The sequence below is a fragment of the Helianthus annuus genome, chromosome 6 (assembly GCF_002127325.2).
Source record: "Helianthus annuus cultivar XRQ/B chromosome 6, HanXRQr2.0-SUNRISE, whole genome shotgun sequence".
Lineage (NCBI taxonomy): Eukaryota > Viridiplantae > Streptophyta > Magnoliopsida > Asterales > Asteraceae > Helianthus > Helianthus annuus.
The window spans coordinates 6,053,061-6,061,583 of record NC_035438.2 but is presented as its reverse complement, the minus strand read 5'-3'; positions in this window follow the sequence as shown (position 1 = coordinate 6,061,583).

The following is an 8,523-nucleotide window of genomic DNA, read 5'->3' as shown; positions in this document are numbered from 1 at the left end:
GGAAATGCAACAAGTAAGTCACTAGAATTATGGTTTTTTAGCATCTTATACTTATATTCACTTTTGGAAAATTTGAAGATGACACTACATCGAGTTCTTGTCGTGTCGAATCTGATTATACTTTCCAACTTTAATTTGTTTATCATTTTTATTTTTGTGTGCCTTTTTTGGTTGAAATTATTTGAGTTATTGAGATGAAATTACATGGATCATGTAAAGGAAATGAATAGACAAAGATGATTAGTTTCTTGGTCTGAATTGTTTTTAAATTTGGACTCATTATGAAAGTGAAACAAAGTAGAAGGGGATAAAGTGCAATATAACTTGTAAATCCTGTGAATATCTTTTAGATTTTTTTTTTTTTTACTTTTAAGGTTTTTAGTGTTCTAAATGTACCTGATTAATAATAACTAGTATTACCCCCTCCCCCGGTAGTGACTACCAACACTATAAAAGCTCGTAAAAACAAGATAAATAAAAAGGGAAAAAATAACACCGAACGAAAAGCAGACATAAAATCGTTGAACCACGCACGCGCGTTACGATGTGTTAATGAGAAGAAATTAAACTGAAACGTAAAACATATAAAAGAATAACTAAGTCGATTTAGGACCCACGCATTGCGACAAACTTGTCAATCTGGGAAAAATAGGCGCGTTGCAATGGGCCTGATAAACGAGGAAAAATTAGACGAAAAAATGTTGAACCCCACACTCATGTTGCGGCATGTTAACTCACAAAATTTAGAACGTAACGTAAAATGAAAAACTTGCGAAAGATGAAAAGTATGGGGGACTAAAGTCGAAAATAAAAATGTATTGGGGTTAAATTGCAAAAAAAAAAATGAAAAGCTTTAAGTTAAAAATACAAAAATCTAAAGGGTTAAAAAGCAAAAGTTGAAAATCTTTGGGTTAGAAGTGAAAAATCATTTTTTTTATTTAATAAAGAGTGAATTTGAAGGATTTTCCTTTATCTTTATACCCATTTTCAGATGCTATCCTTTATGTTCATAATTGACGAGTTTTGTCCTTTATGTTTTCATATCATACACGTTTTGTCCTTTAGGCCTAACTCAGTTAGTTTTTTCAGTTAAATTTGGTCATGTGCTTTGCACATGAGGGCATTTTTGTCAATTCAAATGTAAGTTCAACGGCAGATTTACAGCTCAAAGCTTCTGCAACCATTAAATTGACAAAAATGGCCTCATGTGCAAAGCACATGACTAAGTTTAACTGAAAAAACTAACTGGGTTAGGCCTAAAGGATAAAACTCGTCAATTTTAAACATAAAGGACAACGTCTGAAAATAGGTATAAAGATAAAGGAAAATACTTGAAATTCACTCTTTAATAAACCTCCCATTCATCAAACTAGACCAATTAAAATGATATTTTTGTAATATTTTACATTAGAAAGTTACCCTTTTCTATAGATAATATCATGTGAACATGTGAAGCAAATGGAATATAGAAATTAGAACAAATACATAAAATAATAAAAGTGAAAAGAGCCACTGGATTGGAATGGTCTGTAATCTACATGATAGGGTATGGCTAATTGTGGCAAAGACAAAGATTGTTCCTGTTTGGAAGGCTGTGATTTGAAGTTATAAAGTGGATGCTGAATATCATCACCACTCCACACGCCCATGATAACGATATTTTCTTTGAGCATTCACAACACGAAACTTTACACACCTTCATTTCAGCATGCCACATCAGATTTCAAACATCCTTAAAAAAATCTTCATTTTTTTTCACAACACTAAACCCTCTATTAAAAATATTAGAATAATTTAAGATAACATATATAAAACCATTCGTTTCACAACACTAAACCTCTATTAAAAATATTAAAATAATTTAAGATAGTATATATAAAACCATTCGTGTGCGAGGGAGATGTGAGTAGAGCCCACACACACCTTCGGGACCAAGTCGGCAGGTCCTTGCAGTTGGACCAAACCATCCGGACCACTGCTTGGATACCACCTACACGCACGCAGGTCCGCCTTCCCCTTCTTCGGACTTCCAGAGTTGCCACAAGTGCGGTGATGTGAATGCTCTTATAACCATTAAATTTATTTTAGAATCACAATGTTCTTATTAAGAAAATTGGTCTTCTAACCCTTATACAAATATAAAAGTCTAAAAAAACAATATAAAAACTTACATGGAAAAATAGGAATTTATTCCCAAAGTTCTAAAACATTAGGATATTATTTCAAATCAAGTTCTAAGGACTGCCGGGGCGGTCCCGTGATATTATCACGGATATTCTATCACTCGTTATTTCCCACCCCTGGTACAAACTATAACGCGTTGATGTTCCACGAAAACTGATTTCCGTTATTTTCTTCACAGACGTTATACTTTTTTTGTGAGGGTAATTGTTGGTTGGGGGGAAATTGTTGGGTGTGGTGGTGAGTGATGACCACCCCCACTAAGACCATGTGTAGTGGTAACAATTTATAATGCCCCCACCATGGGGCATTATCTGACATGTGGCATCCTAGTCACACTTGGGCATTATAGCAAAAGTGGTGTAGTGGGCATAATGCCCTATAATGCCCCTACCAATCATTAAACAAAAAAAAAAAAACATAGTATTTTCTCATTGGCTAGTCAAACCCATTCAAACCTTCCACAATTGATATTAGGCGTTTTCATTAAAACGCCAAACCATTTTTTTCCCCTATAATGCCCTATAATGCCCTATGTAATGGTGAAGGGGGCGTTTTTTTTGCCCTATAATGCCCCACTACACATGGTCTAAAAAAGGTTGTGAGTGATGCAAAAATGGTTGATGACATGGCGGAACTTGATTGGTGCTTGTGAGTGATAAATTTCATCACTAGTGAACCACCCCACCCCTAAGAATACTTTTCATGCATTGATATAGAATAAAATCCTTTAAACTTTAGGATTGTATCATTATCATATTCTTATAAAACTTTTAGACTTTTTTCTAACCCATCCAAACCCCAAGAAATATGCTTGTATCTCTCTCTACATAAAGTGGAATCCATATTCTATATTGGCTCTTTCACTAGATGCTCAATATAAATGTTGACGCTGTAGAATAAAACCAAACGTTGAAATTTAAAATATGCCATTAACGTGTGAAGATATTTCAACACTTTAATACATAGTATAGAGTCTCACAACCATCCATAAAGATGGTTACAAATTACAAGTGATCAAAGTTGATTGTGATTGCCATTCATGCCTACTCTAAAAGTAGCTTGCCTTTTGAATGAAGAATATATACCAAAGGTTTGCCCCATCTAGTATGGTCTTTTCTTTTTTTTTTCTTTTTTTTTTTTTTTGTAATTCTAACACTTCTCTCTTCCGATTTTAATTTGTATCTTATCGTTTTGGCTTGGGAACATTTATCTTTATGTGATTTTTTTTTAATATCATATGTATAACCTCGTAGATAGTTGTTCTATGTAGAAAGCTTAGAACCGTAAAAATACTTGTACCCATATAAAGGGGTATCTCGTAGATAGTTGTTCTATGTTTGAAAGCTTCAAGAACCGTAAAAATACTTGTATCCATATAAAGGGGCATGGTCTCAAATCCTGCGTTAGGCATTCAAAGACATGCGCGCAGAAGACCATACCCAGACTTAACAAAACTATACTTAGTTAACTCCAGAGCACGCATGCAAGCCCAGTCCGGCGAATGCAGCGACAGCTAAGACCAGTACAATAGTACAGATGGTAGAGGTTGTAGCCAATCGGCGTGCATCGGGCCTTGACTAGAGAACTCCCACGACGGTCAATCGTGCAGGAGACAAGAAGTGCAAAAGGACAGTGACGTGGAACCAATCAGGTTGCGTCGTCACTCTCCATGATCTCCACTCATAACTGGTGACAGACTCGACAACAAGGACAACTGTCAAGCCACGTGGCTCCAATCACCGTGCGCCAACGTCTCAATCCTCTGCAAACACTAATGGTCGTGTCAGATGAGGCAAATAGGATATTCCTTGTTGGCGACGTCCGACCCAAGGCTCATCAGCTCATCTCCTTCTCCACACTCTTCGGCTATAAATACAGACCTTCGACTACATGTTTAAGGATCGGCTCTCTCCCTCTCTTACTCTTAACACACCTACTTATTCTCATGCCCGAGGGTGGTTAAAAGGAAAACCCCCCATATCTCCTCCTTGTAACGAGGCTCACGGTGTTTTGTTTTGTAGATTAAACTCAGATCATCGTCGAGGAAAGATTTAGGATTACCATTCTTGACGAGACCGCTCCCACAAGGATAAACCTCATGGTTTAGACTTGGTGTTTCTTTACCATAGATGACAATTAATATAATTGTCTCTTTTTATCCCGTTGGTTCTCTGTATTCCAAACAAATAGTTCTTGTATTTCACTTTTTTAATTTGAAATTAATTATGTATTAAACTATGTACATGATTAATATACCTCATAAATAGGGTTGTTCAAATTGCTCGGCGCTCGACGCTCGTTCGATGCTCTCTCGAAAAATGCTCGAAATTTGCTCGTTCGATTCAGCTCGATTAAAAAAATGCTCGGTTCGGATCGGCTCGGTTTGTAAACGAACCGAGCACGAGCAAAGGTCCGCACAGTTCGGTTCGGCTCGGTTGGCTCGATTTATCTTTTAATATATATATACATATATATATATATATATATATTTGTGTTTGTGTGTGTATCATTTTTAAAGAAATGACTAGAAACCAACATTAATAATGTTTGGTCCAAGATCCAAATAGAGCTCATTTAAGTAATTAGAATTGAAATCCAATACCAATAGTTCATTATCCAATACTTAAATGTCCATTTGAGTAATTGAGTCAAAATTTCAAATACTAAAATGTGAAACGTCGATCAATACTCAAGTCTCAACCCGCCATTTGATTCAGAAGTGCAAGATCCTGACCCCCATTGGCAACCGTTATTCGATTTCTCCATCACCAGTCGGCCAAGACACCAACTCGCAAGGGTTTAGCTTCAATCGATCCATCCAATTTCAAACTTCCGATAGAACAAGGGTATGTTTCAATCGGTCGACGATTTATCTTCCCGCTTAGTTAATCTCGATAGAACTAGTAGAGTGTTCATGTATTCCTTGTTATTTGTTAAATTTTTACTTGTGTTCTATTGGACGAAACATCAGGGACGAAAACTGCACTTTATTCTAATAACTAGCACTCCCATCGTCACTTTCTTTGTTTATTCTGCAACGCTCGATGCTCGGATCGAAAGACGCTCGCTCGACTTTGGCTCGGTTGAAAAGACGCTCGATTCGGTTCGGATGGGTTTGTAAACGAACCGAGCACGAGCAAAGGTCTGATCGGTTCGGTTCGGCTCGTAAACAACCCTACTCATAAACATCCTCTTTGCTTGGTCAAAACCTTGGATCAAGGCTAAACCAACTAAACTTAAACCACAGAGTTATCAAAACACAAGTAATATAATGGGCCCAAAGGGCACAAGTCAAGCCCAATATGAACCCAAACAAAGTGTAGATAACCGAGATTGGTAGTCCCTTGGGATCTTGGATGGATTGTTTGCTCTTTCTATGAACTATAAAAGTAAAAATGAACCTCTTGAGTTCTTAAGAATCTTAAATGTTCATCGAATGTATCAATAGAAACAATAGTAAGTTCAAATTCAAATTAAGTCGATCAAATCGGTTACCATAAAAGAAAAAAAAAAGAATGAAAAATAGATACCATCAATTGACATGGGTTGGTTTTCCTCTCAAACCAGCCAAAACCCAAATCCCGGGTTTGAATTTACAATCATTTCGTTTTTCAATTTTAAGTATAGGCTTGGAATGGTTATCGGTTGTATTTTGTTTTACATTTGGGATTGGAATGTTTGTCTTAAATAAATCTCGAAATAATGAATTTGGGCCTAAAACTTTTGGTCTAAAATTTTTGTCAACTAGTATTTGGTTATTATTGAAATTGAAACTAAAACTTTTGGGCCAAACTACTTAATTTCCGATTTTGGGTCATTAATCCCATAACAAGCATTCAAACAAGTTTTGTGCAGTTCAGATTCTAGGTTCAACCGTCAAGGTCGATACGATGTGTTGTGGAACAAGATATAACTGAATTCGAAACCGAACCATAGTTTTAGGTTTTCAAAGATAAAATGAATTGTCGATTATTAATTTAACCAATTACTTTAGCCGATTTGAACGGTTAATTCGATTTCAGTTTTGTTAATTGTTTTTTTCTCAACCGTGTCCATATACAAAACCCTAGTACTACATCTCAAGTTTTAAAAGTAAAATTGTGTACATGTATGATGTTTAAGTTAACAATAACAGATACAATGATTTTTTTTTTAAATCAATTTCAAATCAACACATTATACATTATAAAATACCAAATTAACACAAAATCTTCACCAGGACATGGTATATATCCATTATATATTATATCATTTCATCACGTTACAGAGGGAATCCACTTTGAATAATTTTTACTTTATTTATCCCGTTATAAATCAATCCATAGATAATAATCTTGAATTTTATATATTATATTATATTGCATATACAATAATTAAACGGTGTGTTATTTTCCAGTTTCGTTGAAAGTTGAAATTTATTGGGTCCATTCCATGCTTATCAAAGTCGTGAATCATGATGTGGACTTCGATGTCCGCACCATTTCATCTACTTTTGCTAGTTGCTACGTTGGTAATTACATTTTTGTGCACCATGCCATTTTTCTATAAAAAAAAACTTCATTCACAAACACATCACCCAAACAATGAACCTTTACTAACAAACTCTTAATTTCCTTTTGTCCCCTTTTCCTTTTTTATTAGTAAAGGTCTGCTGATTTACAATATATGAAAAGGTAGGACCGCCACTGGTTATTTTTAAAGTTGGAATTGTTGCTGACTAACGACTAATAATTGGGATTATTAAAATTCATTATTCATTTGATAAACAATCACTTATGAAAGTAGTTCATACTTTGGCCAGGTTTAGAAGTTATATGTGTGTGTGTATATATATATATATATATGTTTGTGTGTGTACATACAAATATTAAAAATATATATATGAATTGAATTCGATTTTCGAATCGAATTGAAAATCATAAATTCGTATTCGATTCTAATTCGATTACTGGACTCGAATTCGAACATTAATTCGAATCAAGTCGAATTTCGAATTTTTCGTATTCGAATCGAATTTTGAACACCCCTAATAACAGCTAACAGAAAATAAAAATGAATTTGCATAAAAAAAGTAACCTTTAACGTTTGATCATGTCAAGAACCATGGATCAAACTCAAGATTATTTACCCCAACCATTTTATTCAAACCCTATAATACACAAACGTTTGATACAAAACGATTTTCTCATAAATATAAATACTGAGAGAAGATAAACACAAAAAAAAAAATAGAAACATTTGATCAACATGATCAACGTATGATCTTCAAACCTATAGAACGAATAAGACTCAAAACAAAGAAGATATCGGGGTGCATTGACCAGAGAACAAGCAAAGAGCTATAACAACAAAAGGCACGTTACGTCTTGCATTTGTTTATATCTCATCTTCAAATATAACAAAATAAACCAATTTAAAAAAAATATCTTTTGATATTATGATAATAAAATATATGTTCCAAGAGGTCATATTAGAATATAAGTATTAAAGTTCAATGTTTTGGAATACACAATCAATCGAGTTGAACTCATTTTCATGCATTCTTTCTTTCTAAAATTGATGTGATGTATTATGAGTGAAGGATGTGTTTTGAGTTATGGGTTTACGAATGAAATAAACCAGAAATAAAAATGACGTGTTTTTGAAGCGAAGCGTTATGAAACATAAGGTTTTCTATAATGTGATGAGTGACGACTTTTAGTTAATTACTGTTTTTGTCCTTGTGGTTTGTCCAAAATCACTATTTCAGTCCATTAGTTTAAAATTTGCGATTTTAGTCCCTGTGGTTTCACTTTTGTAACCATTTCAGTCCACCTCGTAACCATTTCAGTCCCTGTACTTACAGAATAAATGGATTGAAATGGTTACGAAAGTGAAACCACAGGGACTGAAATCGCAATTTTTAAACTAATGGACTGAAATAGTGATTTTTGACAAACCACATGGACGAAAACAGTAATTAACTCTTTAATTAATCTATGTTTACTTTTAAGTTTATTTAGTTAATAATAATCATGCATCACCAAAATTTTCATTTTTCACCTAAAGCTTAGTTCACTCATCTAAAACAATGCAACAACTTTTAATAGTATTCCAGACAATGCACCATGTTAGAATCTGTTCCAAATTTCATTTTATCGGTAACTCTTAAATCCAGTTTTGTTATCCAATTTTACTATTAAATTTTAAGTATTATAGTTTTTACTTATTATGTCTAGTAATCTTCGTAACAAAATGAATGTGACATATGATAAAATGAATAATAAATACGATAAGAAATGAAAACGTAGAGACAGCATGTCACAGTCTCTTTGTTATAAAGACATAATAATAAGACTA